Consider the following 24,184-nt stretch of genomic DNA (forward strand, 5'->3'; position numbering starts at 1 on the left):
GACCTGACCGAATTCTCAAGGAAGAAGAACCCATGGCAGCCGAAACAACAACAATGCCAACAATGCAAGGAAGGTGCTGGTGACTTCACTGCACCTACTCCTAATTTCTATGGAGAAGCATCTCTATCCCTGCCATTGGAGCAAACAACTTTGAGCTTAAGCCTCAATTAGTTTCTCTAATGCAACAGAATTGCAAGTTCCATGGACTTCCAATGGAAGATCCTCATCAGTTCTTAGCTGAATTCTTGCAAATCTGTGACACAGTCAAGACTAATGGGGTTAACCCTGAGGTCTACAGACTGATGCTATTCCCTTTTGCTGTAAGAGACAGAGCTAGAATATGGTTGGATTCTCAACCTAAAGAAAGCCTGGACTCTTGGGAAAAGCTAGTCAATGCCTTCTTGGCAAAGTTCTTTCCACCACAAAGATGGAGTAAGCTTAGAGTGGAAGTCCAGACCTTCAGACAGAAGGATGGAGAATCCCTCTATGAAGCTTGGGAAAGATACAAACAATTAATCAGAAGATGTCCTTCAGACATGCTTTCTGAATGGAGCATCATAGGTATTTTCTATGATGGTCTCTCTGAACTATCCAAGATGTCTTTGGATAGCTCTGCTGGAGGATCTCTTCATCTGAAGAAGACGCCTGCAGAAGCTCAAGAATTGATTGAAATGGTTGCAAATAACCAATTCATGTACACTTCTGAAAGGAATCCTGTGAACAATGGGACTAGTCAGAAGAAAAGAGTTCTTGAGATTGATACTCTGAATGCCATATTGGCTCAGAACAAGATATTGACTCAACAAGTCAATTTGATTTCTCAAAGTCTGTCTGGAATGCAAAATGCACCAAGCAGTACTAAGGAAGCTTCATCTGAGGAAGAAGCCTATGATCCTGAGAACCCTTCTATGGAAGAGGTGAATTACCTAGGAGAACCCTATGGAAACATCTACAATTCTTCATGGAGAAATCACCCCAATTTCTCATGGAAGAATCAAGAGAGACCTCAACAAGGTTTCAATAACAATAATGGTGGAAGAAACAGGTTTAGCAATAGCAAGCCTTTTCCATCATCTTCTCAGCAACAGACAGAGAGTTCTAAGCAGAATACTTCTGACTTAGCAACAATGGTCTCTGATCTAATAAAGACCACTCAAAGTTTCATGAATGAAACAAGGTCCTCCATCAGAAATTTGGAAGGACAAGTGGGTCAGCTGAGCAAGAAAGTCACTGAACTCCCTCCTAGCACTCTCCCAAGTAATACAGAAGAAAATCCAAAAGGAGAGTGCAAGCCATAGATATGGCCGAATATGGCGAGAAAGAGAAGAGGAGGACGCCACTGAGGAAGACCTCAATGAGCGTGTACCAATCTCCTCTGAGTTCCAATGGGAATCTGAGGCTCAAAATGAGACCATAGAGATTCCATTGGACTTACTTCTGCCATTCATGCTCTGATGAGTATTCTTCCTCTGAAGAGATGAGTATGTCACTGAAGAGCAGTTGCTAAATACCTTGGAGCAATCATGAAGCTAAATGACAAGTTATTTGGAAATGAGACTTGGGAGGATGAACCTCCCTTGCTCACCAAAGAACTGGATGACTTGTCTAGGCAGAAACTGCCTCAAAAGAGGCAGGATCCTGGGAAGTTTTCTATACCTTGTACCATAGGCACCATGACCTTCAAGAAGGCCTTGTGTGACTTAGGGTCAAGTGTAAACCTCATGCCCCTCTCTGTAATGGAGAAATTAGGGATCCTTGAGGTGCAAGCTGCAAGAATCTCATTAGAGATGGCAGACAATTCGAGAAAACAAGCTCATGGACTTGTAGAGAATGTTTTGGTGAAGATTGAAGACCATTACATTCCTACTGATTTCATAGTCCTAGAGACTGGGAAGTGCATGGATGAATCCATCATCCTTGGCAGACCCTTCCTAGCCACAGCAAAAGCTGTGATTGATGTTGATAGAGGAGAGTTGATCATTCAAGTGAATGAAGAATCCTTGGTGTTTAAGGCCCAAGGACATCCCTCTATCATCATGGAGAGGAAGCATGAAGAGCTTCTCTCAAAATAGAGCCAAGCAGAGCCCCCACAGTCAAACTCTAAGTTTGGTGTTGGGAGGCCACAACCAAACTCTAAGTTTGGTGTTGAACCCCCACATTCAAACTCTAAGTTTTGTGTTGGGAGGTTCCAACATTGCTCTGATCATTTCTGAAGCTCCATGAGAGTCCTCTGTCAAGCTAATGACATTAAAGAAGCGCTTGTTGGGAGGCAACCCAATGTTTTATAGTTAACTATTTCCTTTTGTTATTTTATCTTTTTTGTAGGTTGATGATCATAAGAAGTCACAAAAACAATGAAAAAGCAAAAACAGAATGAAAACAGGAAGAAAAATAGCACACCCTGGAGGAGAAGAAGCTGGCATTCAAACGCCAGTAATGCTAGCTGTTGGCGTTTAACGCCCAGTCTGGCACCATTCTGGCGTTTAACGCCAGAAAGGGGCACCAGACTGGCGTTAAACGCCAGTAAAGGGCAACAACCTGGCGTTAAACGCCAGGAATGGGCACCAGCCCGGCGTTTAACGCCAGAAATAGCTCAAAACGTGATTTTGAGCAACATTTGGTGCAGGGATGACTTTTCCTTGACACCACAGGATCTGTGGACCCCACAGGACCCTACCATCACTCTCTCTCTTCTTCCCCCACTCACCAATCACCTCAATACCTCTTCCCCAAAAACCCTTCACCTATCAAATCCCATCTTTCTCTTCACCACTCACATCCATCCTTCATAAATCCCCACCAACCTCACCCTTCAAATTCAAACCACTTTTCCTCCCAAACCCACCCTCCATGGCCGAACCATTACACCCCTCTTCCTCATTTCTTCTTCTTCTACTCTATTCTTTCTTCTTTTGCTCGAGGACGAGCAAACATTTTAAGTTTGGTGTGGTAAAAGCGTTGCTTTTTCATAACCGTTTATGGCATCCAAGGCCGGAGAAACCTCTAGAAAGAGGAAAGGGAAGGCAAAAGCTTCCACCTCCGAGTCATGGGAGATGGATAGATTCCTCTCAAGGGTGCATCAAGTCCACTTCTATGAAGTTGTAGCCTTGAAGAAGGTGATCCCCGAGGTCCCCTTTTCACTCAAAAAGGGTGAATATCCGGAGATCCGCCATGAGATCCGAAGAAGAGGTTGGGAAGTACTCACCAACCCCATTCAACAAGTCGGAATCTTGATGGTTCAAGAGTTCTATGCCAATGCATGGATCACCAAGAACCATGACCAAAGTGTGAACCCGAATCCAAAGAATTATCTCACTATGGTTCGGGGAAATACTTGGATTTTAGTCCGGAGAGTGTGAGGGTGGCGTTCAACTTGCCTATGATGCAAGGAGATGAGCATCCTTACACTAGAAGGGTCAACTTTGATCAAAGGTTGGACCAAGTCCTCACAACCATATGTGAAGAGGGCGCACAATGGAAGCAAGATTCAAGAGGAAAGCCGGTTCAATCGAGAAGGCATGACCTCAAGCCCGTGGCTAGAGGATGGTTAGAGTTCATACAACGCTCAATCATTCCCACTAGCAACCGGTCCGAAGTTACCATAGACCGGGCCATCATGATTCATAGCATCATGATTGGAGAAGAAATAGAGGTTCATGAAGTTATAGCCCAAGAACTCTATAAGGTGGCGGACAAGACCTCCACCTTGGCAAGGTTAGCCTTTCCTCATCTCATCTGTCACCTCTGTTATTCAGTTGGAGTTGACATAGAGGGAGATACCCCCATTGATGAGGACAAGCCCATCACCAAGAAAAGGATGGAGTACACAAGAGACCCCTCTCACCATGAGATCCCTGAGATTCCTCAAGGGATGCACTTTCCTCCACAAAATTATGGGAGCAATTAAACACCTCCCTAGGAGAATTGAGTTCCAACATGGGACAACTAAGGGTGGAGCATCAAGAACACTCCATTCTCCTCCATGAAATTAGAGAAGACCAAAGAATCATGAAGGAGGAGCAACAAAGACAAGGAAGAGACATTGAGGAGCTCAAGCACTCCATAGGATCTTCAAGAGCAAGAAAGAGCCGCCATCACTAAGGTGGACCCGTTCCTTGATTTCCTTGTTCTTTATTCTTCTGTTTTTCGATTTTTATGCCTTATGTTTATCCATGTTTGTGTCTTGTGATCATTAGTGTCTTTGTGTCTATGCCTTAAAGTTATGAATGTCCTATGAATCCATCACCTCTCTTAATAAAAACGTGCTTAATTGAAAAGGAAAGAATTGCATGAATTCTGAATTTTATAATAGTTTAATTATTTTGATGTGGTGGCAACACTTTTGTTCTCTGAATGTATGCTTGAACAGTGCATATGTCTTTTGAACTTGTGGTTCATGAATGTTGGCTCTTGAAAGAATGATGAAAAAGGAGACATGTTACTGAAGATCTGAAAAATCATTAAAAATGATTCTTGAAGCAAGAAAAACAAAAAAAAAAAGAAGGAAGCAAACGAAAAAAAAAAAAAACCGAAAAGAAAAAAAAAGAAGAAAGAAAAAGAAAGAATAAGAGTTGTGATCCAAGGCAAATAAGAGTGTGCTTAAGAACCCTGGACACCTCTAATTGGGGACTTTAGCAAAGCTGAGTCACAATCTGAAAAGGTTCACCCAATTATGTGTCTATGGCATGTATGTATCCGGTGGTAATACTGGAAGACAGAGTGCTTTGGGCCACAGCCAAGACTCAATAAGTAGCTGTGTTCAAGAATCATCATACTTAACTAGGAGAATCAATAACACTATCTGGATTCTAAGTTCCTAAGGAAGCCAATCATTCTGAATTACAAGGGATAGAGTGAGATGCCAAAACTATTCAGAGGCAAAAAGATAAAAGCCCCGCTCATCTAATTAATACTGATCTTCATAGATGTTTTTGGAGTTCATTGCATATTCTCTTCTTTTTATCTTATTTGATCTTCAGTTGCTTGGGGACAAGCAACAATTTAAGTTTGGTGTTGTGATGAGCGGATAATTTGTATGCTTTTTGGCATTGTTTTTAGTAGATTTTTAGTATGATCTAGTTAGTTTTTATTATATTTTTATTAGTTTTTAGTTAAAATTCACTTTTCTGGACTTTACTATGAGTTTGTGTGTTTTTCTGTGATTTCAGGTATTTTCTGGCTGAAATTGAGGGACCTGAGCAAAAATCTGATCCAGAGACTCAAAGGACTGCAGATGCTGTTGGATTCTGACCTCCCTGCACTCGAAGTGGATTTTCTGGAGCTACAGAAGCCCAATTGGCGCGCTCTCAATGGCGTTGGAAAGTAGACATCCTGGGCTTTCCAGAAATATATAATAGTCCATACTTTGCCCAAGATTTGATGGCCCAAACCGGCGTTCAAAGTCACCTCAAGAAATTCCAGCGTTAAACGCCGGAACTGGCACCTAATTGGGAGTTAAACGCCCAAACTGGCACTAAAGCTGGCGTTTAACTCCAAGGAGAGTCTCTACACGAAATTGCTTCATTGCTCAGCCCAAGCACACACCAAGTGGGCCCGGAAGTGGATTTTTATGTCATTTACTCATCTATGTACTAGTTTTCTATAAGTAGGACCTTTTACTATTGTATTAGAGAGAGCCTTTTGATCATGTTTTTATGATTGAACCCTCTTTGGGAGGCTGGCCATTCGGCCATGCCTAGACCTTGTTCTTATGTATTTTCAACGGTGGAGTTTCTACACACCATAGATTAAGGTGTGGAGCTCTGCTGTACCTCGAGTATTAATGCAATTACTATTGTTCTTCCATTCAATTCCGCTTGTTCTTTTACCAAGATATCACTTGTTCTTCAACATGATGAAGGTGATGATTGACGCCCATCACCATTCTCACCCCATGAACAAGGTGACTGACAACCATTCTTGTTCTACAAGCATCTGAGGCTTAGTGAATATCTCTTGGATTCCTGATTGCACGATGCATGGTTGATCGCCTGACAACCGAGTGCTCGCCTGACAAACGAGCCAACCATTCCGTGAGATCAGAGTCTTCGTGGTATAGGCAAGAATTGATGGCGGCATTCAAGAGAATCCGGAAGGTCTAACCTTGTCTGTGGTATTCTGAGTAGGATTCAATGACTGAATGACTGTGACGTGCTTCAAACCTGTAACCTACTGGGCGTTAGTGACAGACGCAAAAGAGTGATTCTATTCCGGTAGGGGAGGGAACCAAACCGGTGATTGGCAGTACTGTGACAGAGTGCGTGCATTAGCTTTCACTGCGCGGATGGGAGGTAGCTGCTGACAACAGTGAAACCCTACACGAGCTTGCCATGGAAAGGAGTAAGAAGGATTGGATGAAGGCAGTAGGAAAGCAGAGAGACAGAAGGGAAGGCATCTTCATACACTTGTCTGAAGCTCTTACACCAATGATATACATAAGTATCACTATCCTTATCTTCTATGTTATTTTCGTTCATCATCATATACATTTGAGTTTGCCTGACTAAGATTTACAAGATGACCATAGCTTGCTTCAATGCTAACAATCTCCGTGGGATCGACCCTTACTCACGTAAGGTATTACTTGGACGACCCAGTGCACTTGCTGGTTAGTTGTGTGAAGTTGTAGTGATCATAATTTCGCGCACCACACGCCTCTCCATTCAAGTGGCACGCCGTCCTCTGTTTCACCCCTGGCGTGCCACGCCTTCGAGCTTAAGTGACACGCCCAGGACATTTTAAAGGGCAAGGTAGCCTGGCGTGCCACGCCTTCGAACCAAAGTGGCACGCCCAAGGCATTTTAAAGGGCAAAGCAACCCGGCGTGCCACGCCTTCGAACCAAAGTGGCACGCCCAAGGTCACTTCCCTTATCTCTATGCTTCTGGAAATTTGTACCAGCGTGGCACGCCCAGGGTCTGGCGTGCCACGCCCTTCTTAAAGCTTCACCCTCTTGCCGGCGTGCCACGCCTCACCATCCAAGTGGCACGCCTGAGTTCATTGGTGGTGCACGAAATTATGAACTCTAACAATGGCGCTCAACTTGGTATGCGCATTTCTAACTCAGCACTTTCTTCACAACTTCGCATCACTAACCAGCAAGTGTACTGGGTCGTCCAAGTAATAAACCTTACGTGAGTAAGGGTTGATCCCACAAAGATTGTTGGTATGAAGCAAGCTATGGTCATCTTGAAAATCTCAGTTAGGCGGATTCAATTGGTTATAATGGTTTTCGAAAATAATAATAAATAACACATAAAATAGATGAAAGAGATACTTATGTAAATCCTTGGTGTAATTTCAGATAAGTGTATGGAGATCCTTTGTCCTTTCTGAATCTCTGCTTTCCTACTGCCTTCATCCAATCCTTCATACTCCTTTCCATGGAAAGCTGTATATAGGGCATTACCGTTGTCAATGGCTACTTCCCATCCTCTAAGTGAAAATGGTCCAAATGCTCTGTCACAGCAAGGCTAATCATCTGTCGGTTCTCGATCATGTCGGAATAGAATCCATTGATTCTTTTGTGTCTGTCACTACGCCCAACAATCGCGAGTTTGAAGCTCGTCACAGTTATTCAATCCCTGAATCCTACTCGGAATACCACAGACAAGGTTTAGACTTTTCGGATTCTCAAGAATGGCCGCCAAAGGGTTCTAGCTTATACCACGAAGATCCTGATTAAGGAATCCAAGAGATACACGCTCGTTCTAAGGTAGAACGGAAGTGGTTGTCAATCATGCGTTCATAGGTGAGAATGATGATGAGTGTCACAGATCATCACATTCATCATGTTGAAGTGCAACGAATATCTTAGAATAAGAATAAGCTGAATTGAATGGAAGACAGTAATACTTTGCATTAAAACTCGAGGTACAGTAGAGCTCCACATCTTAATATATGGTGTGTAGAAACTCCACCGTTGAAAATACATAAGTAATGAAGGTCCAGGCATGGCCGAGAGGCCAGCCTCTAAAACATGATCAATAGTCTCCTAAGATGAACAATTGATTAAAACTGAGACCAAAGATGTCTAATACAACAATATAATGTTCTATTTATACTTAGACTAGCTACTAGGGTTTACAGAAATAAGTCTAAGTCCAGAAATCCACTTCCGGGGCCCACTTTGGTGTGTGCTTGGGCTGAGCTTGAGCTTTACACGTGCAGAGGCTTCTCTTGGAGTTAAACGCCAAGTTGTAACGTGTTTTTGGCGTTTAACTCTGGTTTGTGATGTGTTTCTGGCGTTTTACTCCAAAATGCAGCATAGAACTGGCGTTGAACGCCAGTTTGCGTCGTCTAAGCTCGAACAAAGTATAGACCATTATATATTGTTGGAAAGCTCTGGATGTCTACTTTCCAATGCCATTTGGAGTTTTGTAGCTCCAGAAAATCCATTTCGAGTGTAGGGAGGTCAGAATCCAACAACATCAGTAGTCCTTTGTCAGCCTCCTATCAGATTTTTGCTCAGGTCCCTCAATTTCAGCCAGAAAATACCTGAAATCATAGAAAAACACACAAACTCATAGCAAAGTCCAGAAATGTGAATTTTGCATAAAAACCAATGAAAACATCCCTAAAATTAGCTAGATCCTACTAAAAACTACCTAAAAACAATGCCAAAAAGCGTATAAATTATCCGCTCATCAATTGGCTCCTCTTCTTCCTCTCTAGAAAACATTACCAGTGTGCCACACTATGAGACTGGCGTGTCATGCCCTTCATTTGCTTCATCTTCTTGCTGGCGTGCCACGCCTCATCTCCCAAGTGGCACGCCTGAGTTCATGGGCCCTTTAATTCCTTCTCTGGAAAATACTACCAGCGTGTCATGCCATGAGATTGGCGTGTCACGCCCTTCATTTTCCATGGTCCCAGATGTTGGCGTGCCATGCCTGGTTGTTCAAGTGGCACACCAAAGTGAGATAATTAAGTTGGCGTGCCACGCCTTTGATACCAAGTGGCACGCCCAGCTTTATTTGGCCTCCTTAGGTGCTGGCATGCCACGCCTTGTTGCTCAAGTGGCACGCCTTAGTGGGACTTCTTAAGCTGGTGTGCCACGCCTTCGATACCAAGTGGCACACCCAGCTTTTGCATGGTCTCCTTGTTCACTGGCGTGCCATGCCTTGTTGCTCAAGTGGCACGCCCATTCAATTGTGGGTCTTGTAGGCTTGGCATGCCACGCCTTGGTCCTCAAGTGGCACGCCCAAGTGAACTCTGGGGCTGGCGTGCCACGCCTTTGACACAAAGTGGCATGCCATATTGATGGCTCATCTAGTAATGAGTTCGCGTGTCACGCCCTGCTCATGGCGTGCCACGCCCCTTTGATGGTCTTCAATTTTGCTCTCTGGAATGTTGTACCAGTGTGCCACGCCCAGCTTCTGGCGTGCCATGCCAATACACTTTTGTGGCATTTGTTCCAAGTGGCATGCCTGCTTCACACGTCCCACTTGTTTTGTTGTTTTTTTTCCCATTTTTGATGTCTTCCCCACTTGAAATCCAGCACAAACTCATTTCAAAGCAATGTACTACGATATTCATCAATTAAGGCATGAATTGCAATGATCAAATGAGATTATGCCTCTTTTATGGTCTTTTTTATGCAAGAAAAAGGGTAGATGATGTAAGTCATCACAACACCAAACTTAAGCTTTGCTTGTCCCAAGCAAATCAATGTGAGTGGTCTTTTTGGTGAATTGAGACTTGACCTTGAATGTATGCACTATAACTAGGAATTGGACTAAGTGCTCAACACATGCATGAGTGCTTTGAATATCACAAAGAGCTCCTAGATCCTTAAAGGTTTTTTCTAAGTATGTGTCTTAGGGGTCCTTTTCATTGATTGTCATTTTGAAGTAGTAAGGGTTAACTCCTTCTTTCTCTTCTGTGCTTCTTTTTTGTTTATTGACCATGACTCTAAGTGTCTTGTCTCAAGACAACCCTTTAGTTAGGCTTTCAATCAATACTCCCAAGTCAGTTGACTTTAGGGTGCTAGGTATTGAAACACCCCTGAGAATTTACTTGCCCAGGCCTCTTTTTGACAAATCTTCCACAAGCATCTAATAGGGATTCTAACTCTTTTTGAGTTTTTCAATATTTCTTTTCCCTCCTTAGTAGTTGATGCTCAGAGTCTTGGGTCTTTGTTGATTACTACTTCTTGGTTCTATAGATATTCAAGGAACACCCCTCAACTTCTACTTGTCATGCCTTCTAGGACTAGTTACTTCTCATGACTCATTTTTTTCTTTTCACTTCATTCAAGGTTTTTCACTTAGTCTTTTGTTCCTTAGTTCTTTTGAATAAGCTTTCTTGGTCTTAGTCTCATTTACTCTTATTCACACTCATAACAACTCTTATGGAAACAAACTTTACTTTATTGATGAAGATGAAGACTACAGTTATCATTGCATTTTCTTTCTTGCATATCAAAGGACTCACAAAAGACTTCAACAGAATAAAACATAAACTATCCTAACATTATCAATTATTCTCAAACATAAAGTAAACAGATAAAGAAACTTAAGCAGAATTCAGAAAGTTGGGAAATGTCAACCATGGAACTCAACAACCTTATGCAGCTTCTTCAGTTCATTGGCCCCTTGCCTTTGTCTTTCTTCTTGGAGGGGGGAGTCATCTTCACCCTTTTTGGAGGATCCTTCTTGTGCTTTCTTGTCCTTGGGCTTCCAGAAACCCAGCCTTCTCATGTAGGACTTCACATTTTCCTTGTGCTGATACGTAATTTCCTCCTGCCGTCCATTGAGTTCCTCCAATTTCTGCATATAGGTGGGGTAACTGGGATTCAAGTTGGCTACTGCATTGCACAAGTAACTCAACTTAGTTTGTTCACAGCAGTCATATTCTCTTCTTGCTGTAGTTCTAGCTTCATAGAGGTGTCTGAATTCAGCAAGGCTGTTTATTTGATGTAATTGATGTTCCAGCATCATCCCTAAGCTGCCTTGTATTTCTCCCCAGTTGATCCTTCCTTGCTGCTCCTTCAGTTGTTCAGAGCTTCCTTGGAGGTTTTGCATGTTCTCATTCACTTGGTTCCATTGCTCCCTTTGGCTACTTTGAAATTGGTTGACATCTTCCCTCAATTGATGTAGATCTTCCTTCATTTGGTGCACGTCTCCTTGCAGCTACTCCCAGTTCATTCCTTCAGGAAATTGTTGGTATTGTTGGTATGGTGGTGGTTGAAGCGCCAGAAATTGTGGTTGCTCCTCTGCCTCCTCTTCCTCTTGTTGTTGTGGTGGTGGCACATGAGCGTGAGCTCTATGCTCTCTAGCCCTTTGAAGTGGATTAACGGTCAACACCTTGGCCATCTTCTTGGCAATTATAGGCTTATCTTGCTTCACCAACACCTCATCAATCACCTTTTCAACTCCAGCGTCATCACATAGCTCTTGTATGATGCTGGGGAATGCCAATCTTGTGCTCTTGTTAGTGCTTTTCAGTATCTTGTTGATGTTGTTGGCAATTAACTCCCCAACATTCACGTTCTCCCCCTTCATTATATTGTATATAAGTACAGTCCTCTCTTTAGTCACCTCTGATGTGTTTGATGTAGGGATCAAAGACCTTCTCACAAAGTCTAACCACCCCCTAGCTTGGGAGCTCAAGTCCTTTCTCCTCAACTGGATGGGTTTTTCATCTTTATCATTGATCCACTGCACAATTAGTACACAAATTTCATTCAGGATTTCATCAAATCCTGTGTCTGGTTGCTTCATCCTCTCCTCATAACTTCGAGTGGAGTTGACCCTTTTCACCATCAGCACCCTCTCTATGCTAAAGGGACTATAGTCAATGGTCTTCCCCCTCACATAGCTGATATACCCATAGGTTTGCCCTGGCTGTGGCACGACATTGGCATAAAACTTCCTTACCACACCTTCCACCACTTTCTTTGGTGGGTTGCAGAAGAGTGCCCATCCCTTGTTGTTAATCTCAATGTTGATCTCAAGGTTCTCATTCCTTCCTAGTTGAAAGCCGACTTCTGGGAAGATCTCCCTCTCACTCACCCAACCATAGAATTGGTTTTTGGTTGAATGCTGAGAGGAATTTGTACTCATTAAAGTTTGAGCTTGAGGAACCTGAGGTTGGTTTTTTGGTCTTTCTTCTCTTTGAGGTTGAGGATTTTGGTGGTGCCATTGGGTGGAGAGAGAGAGAGTGTTTGAGGGTTTTGAGATATTAGTAGAGTGTTGTGAAGAAACACAAGCAAAACAAGGTTTTGTCCTAACACCAAACTTAGCACTTGATTGTCCCAATCAAGTAGAGAGATAAAGAAAAAGAAGAATGAGAGAAGAAAGAAAGGGCTCTGTGAGTATATTAGGTGGAGGGAATGAGGGGGTGTAGGGGATTTATAGGAGTGAAGGGTGTGGTTTGATGGTGGAAAAAGAAGGGAATTCAATGTTTTCCACTTGGGGAGTGGTGCCTAGCATGGGAAGAGGCGCTAACCCTTATCCCGCTGTGCTCTCTGAAGATGTTGAGTTCCAAAGTGTAAGTACACTTTGACCTCCTTGTTATCTATCAAGTGGGCCCCATTCAATCTCCTAAAAAAAGAGAACGAAAACCCCATTAGGAATGACAAAATGATCCTCCACATTCCTTTTTAATGCTAGTTTTGTAACTGATGGGTGTCCCTTGGGATACCAAACTTAATTCATTTGCATCTCAATAAATTGGGTTCATCATTGGGTTCTTAATGTGTTCATAGGGAAGAAATAATTCCAATCCTTTCACATTCTTTGCGTCTAATCTCTCCTGGACACATTAAAATCCTCATTCAAGCCTCCACCAATGTATTAAATGCTTCCAATTTGAGTGGTATTGGGCTTGCTGGTTGATTCTCGCATGGTAGTAGCCACACCAAACTTAATCTCTGGGCTTACTCCTTAAAAATTTAATTTATCCAAATGCTTGTAAGCCTAGATCAAGTTGGTGAGTGGCCACTCCAAACTTAGCTTTTTAGCTAGTTCTTAGCCCAATCACTCATCATCATTAGTAAATGCTTTCATCTAGCTGCACTTCCAAAAATAGCACACGATTTAACTCACAAAGCTATCTTAACTATCAAAACTGAAATTAACTTCCTAAGCTAATATTTACAATCTACTTCTAATAAAGCAATAAATCAAAAGGATATAAAGTGTTGTGTTGCCTCCCAACCAGCGCTTCTTTATCGTCACTAGCTTAACGTTCTTCCTTTTTCAGTTGAGGTGGTAGCTCACTCTTCTTTCATCCAGTGATTCCCCCAAGTAATGCTTGAGTCTATGGCCATTTGCAGTAAAGGTTCTCTATGTTTTGTCCTCCATGAGCTCTACATGACCATAGGGGTACACTTTGATGATGGTGAAGGGTTGATAAACCACTATTTCATGGTTCATCTTGTACTCAATTGAGTGGTTTTTATCAACTCTTTACCCATTTATTCATACTAATCACATGTTTTACATTTTCCTTCCTGATTTTGTGCTATGATTGACCTCTTCGCACTCAAACGGCAATAACTTTAGCTATGGAGGTCCAAATGACTCGGTTTCAGTTGCGTTAGAAAGCTAATGTCCGGGCTTCGATTTGATATATAATTTGCCATAGCTGCCCCAATGCCAGGCGACGCGAACGCGTGAGTCACGCGGACGCGTGACCTAGCAGGAACGCAACCCGCGTGGCCGCCTGAGCTATGCGGCTGCGTCACTTTTTCGCGACCTGTACGGACCAGAAAGCGCTGAAAGTGACTTCTGGGCTATTTCTGACTCAGTTTTTGGCCTAGAGAACACAGATTAGAGGTTATAAAGTGGGGGAATGCATCCATTCATGATCATGCTCTCATAATTCACTTTCCATATTTTTAGATGTAGTTTTTAGTAAGAGAGGTTCTCTCCTCTCTCTCTTAGGATTAGGATTTAGGACTTCTCTTAGTTTTAGGAGTGACTCTCAATCCCAGGTTCTTTATTTTTATTTCTCCCAATTTAATTTATGAACTCTTCCATGTTACAGATTACTCTTTTAAATTAATGTTATTTGAGATATTTCAGATTGATGATTGCTGTCTTTTATTTATATAAATAATTTGGAATTTCCTATTTCCCTTTTGGCTTTGGTTGAATAATTGGTGACTCTAGAGTTATCAAACTCATTGTTGATTAAAAATTGGATTTCTTCATTTCATTAATTCATATTTTTTTGAATTTGCATGTTCTTAGTCCTTTCTTGATCTTTAAAAATTCTAAGTTTGGTGTCTTCTTTGTATTTTCCTTTAAAATTTTCGATAATTTGTGCTTAATTTTCTAAAAATTTTAAGTTTGGTGTCATTTTGTTGTTTTTCTCTTTCCTTATTTCAAAAAAAAAATTATTTTACTTGTGAATCCATATCATATTCCCTTTCTCCATCATAGACCTAAGTGGAATTGAGCAGTCCAGAAGGACTCTGGGGTCATATGCTAACCCCATTACAGCTGCATATGGGAGTAGCATCTGTATACCTCCCATTAAAGCAAGCAGCTTTGAGCTAAATCCTCAACTCATTATCATGGTGCAGCAAAATTGCCAGTATTCTGGTCTTCCACAGGAAGAACCTACTGAGTTTCTGGCACAGTTCTTACAAATTGCTGACACAGTACGTGATAAAGAGGTGAATCAGGATGTCTACAGATTATTACTGTTTTCATTTGCTGTAAAAGATCAAGCTAAGAGGTGGTTGAATAAGCAACCCACAGCAAGCATAAAAACATGGAGACAGTTATCAGACAAATTCCTGAATCAATTTTACCCTCCAAAAAGAATGACACAGCTAAGGCTGGACATCCAAGGCTTTAAACAAGAGGATAATGAATCCCTTTATAATGACTGGGAGAGGTATAGAGGTATGCTAAGGAAATGCCCCTCTGAAATATTTTCAGAGTGGGTACAGTTAGACATCTTCTACTATGGGCTTACAGAAAAAGCTCAGATGTCTTTAGACCACTCAGCTGGTGGATCTATACACATGAGGAAAACAATTGAAGAGGCTCAAGAACTCATAGATACTGTTGCTAGAAATCAACATTTGTACTCTAGCAATGAGTCCTCTACAAAAGAAGAAGCTATGGCAGTAGCTACTGATCCTAATCCTCAAGAACAGATTGTTGAGCTTAATCAGCAATTACACCTGATGACAAAACAGTTAGCAGAATTTAAAGAGATGCTCCAAGAAACTAAAATTGCTAACAAGAACATAGAATCACAGTTGAATCAGACAAAACAGCAGTTATCTAAACAGATAACAGAAGAATGCCAAGCAGTTCAACTGAAGAGTGTGAAGACATTGAATAACACTGCTCAAAGTGGCAAAAAGCCAAGAAAGGAACAACTGACAGAGGATAACCAAACCACTGTCCAAAATCCCTCTGAGGACAATAAGAGCCCAGAGAGGAATACTCCTGGTGTTCAAACGCCAGAAAGGGGGGAAAAGTTGGCGTTAAACGCCCATTCCTTGCCCAGTTCTGGCGTTCAAACGCCAGAAAGGGGGAAAAAGTTGGCGTTAAACGCCCATTCCTCACCCAATCCTGGCGTTCAAACGCCAATGAGGAATCAGACACCTGAGAGTGCTGATAGTAACCCCTGTAAAAAGGCTTCTCCAACCACCTCTGTAGGGAATAAACCTGCAGCAACTAAGGTTGAAGAATATAAAGCCAAGATGCCTTATCCTCTGAAACTCCGCCAAGCGTAACGGGATAAACAATTTGCCCACTTTGCAGACTATCTAAGGACTCTTGAAATAAAGTTTCCGTTTGCAGAGGCACTTGAGCAAATACCTTCTTATGCTAAGTTCATGAAAGAGATCTTAAGTCATAAGAAGGATTGGAGAGAAACTAAAAAAGTGTTTCTCACTGAAGAATGCAGTGCAGCCATTCTAAAAAGCTTACCAGAAAAGCTTCAAGATCCAGGAAGCTTTATGATACCATGCACATTAGAAGGTGCTTGCACCAAGACAGCCCTATGTGACATTGGAGCAAGTATCAATCTAATACCTGTATCCACTATCAGAAAGCTTGGGTAGACTGAAGAAGTCAAACCAACCCGGATATGTCTTGTAACAACCCCGGTTTTCGAGTACGCGAGATCTTTTCTGAAAGTACGGAGAACTCCGGAGGATCAGTAAGGGGAGAAGCTCTGATATATTATCAATTATCTCAATCCTAATTGTCATTATGTCATCTTTAAGCTAGAACCTTTTATGGGGCAAGCTCGATAATGCAGTTACGAAGAACATAGTTTTTGAACCGTATCGGTTAGGAGTTTTGATCCGGTTTTTCGTAGATAGTCTCAGTTTGACGAACCGGACTCGATTCATGAGCGAAGAGAGATAATAGGGTAATATTATCATTATATTAGTAATAAAAGTTTCTTGAATGATATTATAAGGTTATCTGGTCAGTTTTAGTTAAAAACAGAAAATCGGTTTAACTGGGTTCACAGTTTACTGGTGCAGCTTAGCACCAGCACTCTCTGATGACTTTAGCAATGCTAAGGCCTTATTATTCATGTTTTATTCTCATAATAAATATGTTACTAGTGTCATTTATGCTAGTAGTTCAGAAAATAATTTTTAGAGATATTTTTACGAGTGTTCCGATACACCTAGTTTTAGTAGTTGTACACCAGAGATATTTTAATATTATTTTAATCCACCTCCAAGCCAACCAATCACAGCTCACCCTAAACCCCCAAAACCCCCATGGCTGCCTCATTTGCTCATTGTGGCCGAAAATCACCAAGAGAAAAAGGAGAGAAAGTTCTTGGTTCATAAATCTTCAAAGCTTGATTTCTTCTGAACTAAAACTCAAATCAAAACTCCGATTTCACCAAAATGATCCTCTCTTCTTCCTCTACATTACCATATAACATATCAAGGCTGGAAATAAGGTGAGATGGCTGTCTCCCTCCCTTTTCAATTCGGTTTTCAAGGAAAACCATGTAAACATGTGTTTTCTTGATGTTTTTCCTTAGGAATCATGCTTAACTTGACTTGAGGGCCAAGAAACGTGAATTTCCAGCAACTCTAAGGTGATATATCTCTTCCTAACATGCTGAGCGTGATATTTGGTCAGTTGAGAGTTTTTGGATTTAAAGTTGTTCTTGATGTGATTTAGGAGGAAAAAGTGCTTAAGGACCACCTGAAAGTTTAACCGAATTAGGAGCAGCAAAACCAGGTAGGGTGTCACGAAATTAATCTTGATTATTTGTGTTTGAGATGTGTGAATGTTGTATTATTTGGCTGTGCTAAAAATTGGTTGCATATATGATTGATTCTTGGTGAAAATTTGGTGAAATTTTGATGAAATTTGATGAAATTCAAGCTTTATATTCATGTTCTTGGGCAGCTGGGAAAAACGAAACCCTAAGCTTAAATTGAGGTTCAATTTATGTTGAAATCATGTAGAAAAGATGGGGTTTTAGTGGCTGCAATTTTATTTTGAATTATGGTAAAAATCGGTTGCTGAAAAGACTGAAAAACGGGTAAAAACAGAGAAAGAATCTGAAGAATTTATGAAGAACATGAAGAACACTTTGAGTGTGATGAAGAACAATGAAGAACAGGCCTTAGATCTTAAAAAGGGCAAGGAAGTAAAATTTTTGGTGTTTTAGGGGTTGTTTAGTAATTTCTGAAAGTTAGGGTGGTAAAAGTAGAAATATTAAAAGTTACGGGTGGTAAAAAGTGAATTTTAAAGGTTAAAAGTAAAAGGTAAGTTAATTTTCGAAAATTAATAGTAAAATAATAAATAATAATAAAATATTAAATAATAATATTTAAATAAAAATAATATTTTAATAAAAATAATAAAATAATACAGAAAAGGCAGTTTTCTGTAAAAGCTTTAGAAAGACAACTTTAAGTGCAGAATTCTCCTAATTACCTTCATAAAACACTTAGGGAGTGGTAAGAACATATTAGTGAGGTAAAGATAAAAGAAAGATAAAAGTCGAAGGAAAGATAAAAACCAAAGAAAAAGTCTGTAACGTTTTAACGACAGAAAAACAGACAGAGACTAGTGAACGAACTAGGGCAACTTAGTTAGTACTTGAGTTGCGGCTAGGGTTAGGTATAATATGAAAAGTTAAACTGTTTCAGTATAGACTTAATGAACCTATATTTAGGACATGTTAACTATTCATATCGAAATTTACATAAGCTTTAAATACATACGTTAAGCAGAGAAATCAAAGTAGAGTAGAGAAACACAGGAAACAGAATAACTGGAATAAAATAAAGATATAAAAAGAAAAAGAGTGATATAGATACAGATGAAAAGAGTAATCAGAGAAGAGAAAAGAGATACAGAGAACAGAGTAATTAAAACAGAGTAAAGAGATACAGAGAAAAGGGCAACCAGAACAGAGTAAAGAGATATTTAATATATATTAGTTGCTTGATGCAACCCAGAGCTATATTTAATATATATTAGTTGCTTGATGCAACCCAGAGCTATATTTAATATATATTAGTTGCTTAATGCAACCCAGAGCTTCTGTAGGGAAACTAAGTTACCTACAGCTATTTTCCGCTTCCCAGAGCAGAGCAGAGTATATATATATTTTCCTGCAGTAAGCAGAGGCTGTCTCAAATGAGCAACTATTATTATATGCGCATTTATTTAGGAACGGAAAATCGTATCCGGGAAATCGGGATTACTCGTGACCGGATAAATGTCGGGATTGCGGGCAGCCAACCGACACATGAGCTCATGGCCTGTACTAGGGCTAGACATGCATCATTCTTGTCTGCGCATCACTCTCTGTTGCTTTTCTTCTTGTGTGTGATTATTTCTTTATGTTTGTCTGCTTGAGTGCTAGGTGTGTGCTTTATTTTCTTGTGTTCTTCTGTTTGTGTTCTGTTGTCTCTACTTTTTATTTCTATCTTTATCTTCTGTTTACTGCTTCGCTATATTATGTTATTCGTCTGCTAATCGACCCCAAATAAATGAACGTAACTAATAACCCCGACCCTACTAAGAACTCCCCAGTTCTTACCCCTTCTCTCTCCCTTCCCCCTTCAGATGGAAGTAAGAGTACCTTACCGTAGTTCGCTGATGACCGTTCGCAAGAAGAGGATTCTGCTCTAGATAGTTTTCTGAGTCTAGGGTGAATATCGTTCTCTGTTTATATGTATATACTGTGAAACCAGCCAACGTCTACACCCCGTTCGTATGCGCACTTTAACCTAAATCCTGTGTACGAGACTCCCGTTGTGTGGCTACTTGATGAGGTACCGGAGGGACGTCCTATGGCAATGTCTGATCGTGCAGAGGAATAGCAGATGATGTCCTACCTTTGGTGACGTTCACGTGACTTGAGTTTTGAAGACTTAGAATGTACTTTCGCTCGCTTTAGTAGTTTAGAGGGACTAGGCGAGCATAGAGTCTAGGCTAGCCTGGGTGCCAGCTTAGGGACTTCTTGAACAGGTCAGGACCTGGGATGTTGTATGTATATATATGTATATAGTTATTATCTAGCTATATCTAGGGGTGTTCTAACTAAAAGTCTATACTTAAATAAAAGTTGGATCACTGAATGTTGTTGACTGCTTGTGATGTATTTATGTGTTGTTTACAACCGTTTTATCTGTTATTATTTGTGAATTGATTATAAATGATTATGTTTATTAATCCAAACATTTTCAAAAAAAAAAGTACCTCGCAAATTAACTACGTTTTTAACAACGAATCAGTCTCATATGATAAATAATAGATAATAATTAGGAAGACAAGTTGGTAGCGCTCAGTTTCTAGTATGATCATGACGTACAAGAAATTGGGTCGTTACAATTTGGTATCAGAGCAGTTCGTTCCCAGTAGAGCCTGGGGAGTGGACTGACTATGCTTCATTGCATACTCTGTTGTGTATCTCATGCGTATAGGATATCCCAGTGATATATGTTGCATGATTGTTTCTGTGTTTCCATTTTGGGAATGTTTACACTTGACTTGAAGTGTTAAGACTGATCACCTTAACAATGATTGTTTGGTGTGAACAAGACTATAATGGGTTCACGGAGACAAGGCGTACGGGAAGGAATTCCTAATGTTAACTACGAGAGGGAACAGGAAACGTTTATGGCTACCATGAACGACGTGGCTGAAGTAGTGCGTGAAGCTGCTGTAGGAGCGGCTAGGGTTGTTGAACGTCTCGGAGTGAGAAATGGGGACGAGAATGGATACGGAGAAGATAATGGAAATGATGAGAACAACTTAGGGCATCCTGAAAGACCTATGACCCTTGCGACCTTTCTGAAGGTTAATCCACCTAAGTTCAAGGGTACACTCGTTGCGACTGATGCTGACAATTGGTTTCGAGCTATTGAATGATCACTGCGAGCACAACATGTTCCGGAAGGCCAATACGTGAAGTTTGCTACATATATGCTGGAAGGAGAAGCTGATCATTGGTGGCAGGGGATACAGCGACTGTTGCAACAAGATGAAGGCGATATTCCTTGGAATACTTTTAAGGACGAATTTTATAAGAAGTATTTTCCGAGGGCAGCTCGTGATGCTAAGGAGATGGAACTTATGCAGTTGAAACAGGGTAATACAACTATTGCAGAATATGCCCGTAAATTTGGTGACTTGTGCCGTTTCTCCAAGATCTGCCAAGGGAATCCTGCTGACTTTGAAGAATGGAAGTGTTTGAAGTTCGAAGGGGGCCTTTGTGTTGATCTGATGAGTTCAATAGTTTCGCTGGAGATACGTAATTTTTCCGAATTAGTCAACAAGAGCAAGTTAGTGGAAGAATGTATTAAGAAAGTGACTGTGGCTAAAGTGAGTCGCCAAGGATTTCTACCAAGGCGTCTTAGCAATCATCAGACAGCTGGGAGAAGGGTGCATTTTAAAGCACGTGGCATACGACAGTGTAAGAACCTACAAGTTGGTAACATTACTGATCGCCGTATGGGTAAGAATGGAGGTAAAGTAAGGCAAGGTAATGGTAAATGAGCCCATCAGGCTTACATAAACACTGCATGTAAGTAATGCGGAAAAGAGCATGATAACAGGTCTTGCCAGTTTGGATCACCTAACTGCTATGCTTGTAGAGAACTTGGACATAATTGCCAAGGATTGTCCAAAGGGATTTACTCGAAATCCAGTTAGCACTCAACAACAAGGACGAGTGTTTGCTATCACTATTGACAATGTTGTGCAATCGAACACCCTCATTCAAGGTCAGGCTATGTCAAGAATCGATTTCTAACTGTACTGTATGATTCGGGTGCATCGCATTCCTTATTTCTCTAATTATTGCTCACGAGTTAGGATTATATTTCTTTAAATTGAATTTTTACTTGATTTTCCATACACCTGCATCCCAAAATGCTTTGACCAGTTTAGTGTTCCTGCAAGTACCATTCGCTATTAGGAACAGAACATTTATACATGATCTAATCTGTTTGCCTCTATGTGGTTTAGAAGTTATTCTAGGGTTAGATTGGTTATCTAAGTATCATGTTTTCCTTGGTTGCTTTGAAAAAACTGCTATTATTCCGTCTGATAGTTTAGATATTAAACCATTTTTGTCATATACCTTATATCTGAATTCTGTAAGAGTTACCTTAAACGGGAGTGATTGTGAGGGGTACGTTTTGTTAGCGGCTAGCTCAAATGACAGTGAAGTAAGCTTAGAATAAATCCGAGTGGTGAAGGAATTTCCTGATGTTTTCCCGGACGACATACCTGAATTTCCTCCTCAGCGAGAGATAGAATTCAGCATTGAACTTGTACCTGGAACCGGACCGATTTCCATAGCACCGTACCGGATGTCACCACTGGAACTTGCAAAGTTGAAGAAGCAGTTGGATGAGCTACTTGGAAAGAAATTTATTCGTCCCAGTGCATCACCTTGGGGAGCTCCGGTATTGCTATTAAAGAAGAAGGATGGTGGAATGAGACTTTGTGTAGATTACCGACAGTTAAATAAAGTCACTATCAAGAACAAGTACCCACTTCCACGAATAGATGACTTGATGGATCAGTTAAAAGGTGCAACTGTGTTTTCGAAGATTGATTTGCGATCAGGCTATCACCAGATTCGAGTGAAAGAATCAGATATACCGAAGACTGCATTTAGAACTCGATATGGTCACTATGAGTATACAGTTATGTCATTTGGACTAACTAATGCTCCTGCGATTTTCATGGATTACATGAATCGTATTTTCCGTCCGTACCTTGATCAGTTCGTAGTAGTTTTCATAGACGATATTCTCATCTATTCGAAGACAGAAAGAGAGCATGAAGAGCATCTAAGGGCTGTATTGCAGATACTGAGGACTCAAAAGTTATATGCTAAACTATCAAAGTGCGAGTTCTGGATAGAGAAGGTGGCATTTTTGGGACATGTTATATCACAGGGAGGAATTGCAGTGGATCCTTCAAAAATTGAAGCAGTAGTGCAATGGGAACCACCTACGACCGTTACAGAAGTTCGGAGTTTTCTCGGACTTGCTGGATATTACCGGAGGTTCATCAAAGGATTTTCACAGATAGCCTTACCTTTGACTTACCTTACACGAAAGGAAGTTTCGTTCGTTTGGACGGCTGAGTGTGATAGAAGTTTCAAGATGCTTAAGGAGAAGTTAACAACTGCACCTGTATTAGTACTACCCGATCCACAGAAACCTTTTGAAGTATACTGTGACGCCTCTCATAAAGGACTTGGATGTGTGCTGATGCAAGACAAAAATGTGGTGGCTTATGCTTCCCGGCAGCTGAGACCTCATGAACGAAATTATCCGACGCATGACTTAGAGTTGGCTGCAGTGGTGTTTGCTCTGAAGATCTGGAGGCACTATTTGTATGGCGCTCAACTAGAAGTTTTCTCTGACCACAAAAGTTTAAAGTATATCTTTGACCAGAAGGATCTTAATATGCAACAGCGAAGGTGGATGGAGTTCCTGAAGGACTATGATTTTAAGTTAAGTTATCACCCAGGAAAAGCAAACGTGGTGGCAGACGCCTTGAGCAGGAAGAATTTGAGTATTTCTTGGATGATGATAAAGGAAGAGAAGCTACTTGCGGAATTTAAGGACCTTAAGTTGGCTATGATTGAGACGTCAAATGGAGTCTGTTTGGCGCAGTTGCATATAACACCAGATTTTAAGATTAGGATTCAGCAAGCACAAGCACAGGACTCAGAAATGATGACGATGCTGAGACGGATGAAAGTAGAAGAACCAGAAGCTGTAAGACCAGATCGTAGCAGTCTCTGGAGATACAAGAACAGAATTTGTGTGCCTAGCTCTGGAGATTTACGGCAAAGGATTCTTGTAGAAGCTCATCAAAGTAGATTTTCTATGCATCCTGGAGTAACAAAGATGTACCAGGATTTGAAACAAATGTTCTGGTGGCTGGGCTTAAAGAAAGAGGTAGCTGATTATGTCTCAAGATGTTTAACCTGCCAGAAGGTGAAGGTGGAACATCAGAAGCCGTCAGGAACCCTGCAACCCTTAGAAATACCACAATGGAAATGGGAGTAGATCACTATGGATTTTGTTATGGGATTGCCAAGGACTTCAACAGGACACGATGCCATTTGGGTAATTGTGGACAGGTTGACAAAATCAGCGCACTTCCTTCCAATTCGAGTTGATTATACCTTAGAAAGGCTGGCACGGATATATATCCAAGAAATTGTACGATTGCACGGAATACCTTCATCAATTGTTTCAGACCGAGATCCGAGGTTTACTTCCAGATTCTGGGGAGCTTTCCAGAAAGCTTTAGGAACAGAATTGCATATGAGTACAGCATACCATCCTCAGACAGACGGACAATCAGAGCGGACAATCCAGACATTGGAAGACATGCTAAGATCTTGTGTGATGGATAACCAAGGTAGTTGGGATAAATATTTGCCGTTGGTCGAGTTCGTCTACAACAACAGTTACCAACAACGTATCGGGATGGCACCATATGAAGCTCTCTATGGAAGGAGATGTCAGACACCATTGTGTTGGAATGATGATGGAGAAGCTAGTGTCTTGGGTCCAGACTTAGTGCAAGAAACTACTGAGAAGATAAAGGGGATTCGCCAGAAGATCCAGACAGCACAGAGTCGTCAAAAGAGCTATGCCGATAATAGACGTAGACCCTTAGAGTTTAGTGACGGAAACCGTGTCTTACTAGAAGTAACTTCGATTACTGGAATAGGTAGAACCCTT

At 41.1% G+C, this 24,184-nt stretch overlaps 1 non-coding gene across 1 annotated transcript; it reads right to left on the reverse strand.

The window, feature by feature from the left end:
• Positions 1-434: 434 nt before the first annotated feature.
• On the reverse strand, positions 435-542 carry LOC130953393 (small nucleolar RNA R71). The gene has a single exon (XR_009075564.1). It is a non-coding gene; the product is annotated as a small nucleolar RNA R71 (small nucleolar RNA).
• Between the last annotated feature and the right edge of the window lie 23,642 nt (positions 543-24,184).

This window comes from Arachis stenosperma, chromosome 9, assembly GCF_014773155.1.
Source record: "Arachis stenosperma cultivar V10309 chromosome 9, arast.V10309.gnm1.PFL2, whole genome shotgun sequence".
Lineage (NCBI taxonomy): Eukaryota > Viridiplantae > Streptophyta > Magnoliopsida > Fabales > Fabaceae > Arachis > Arachis stenosperma.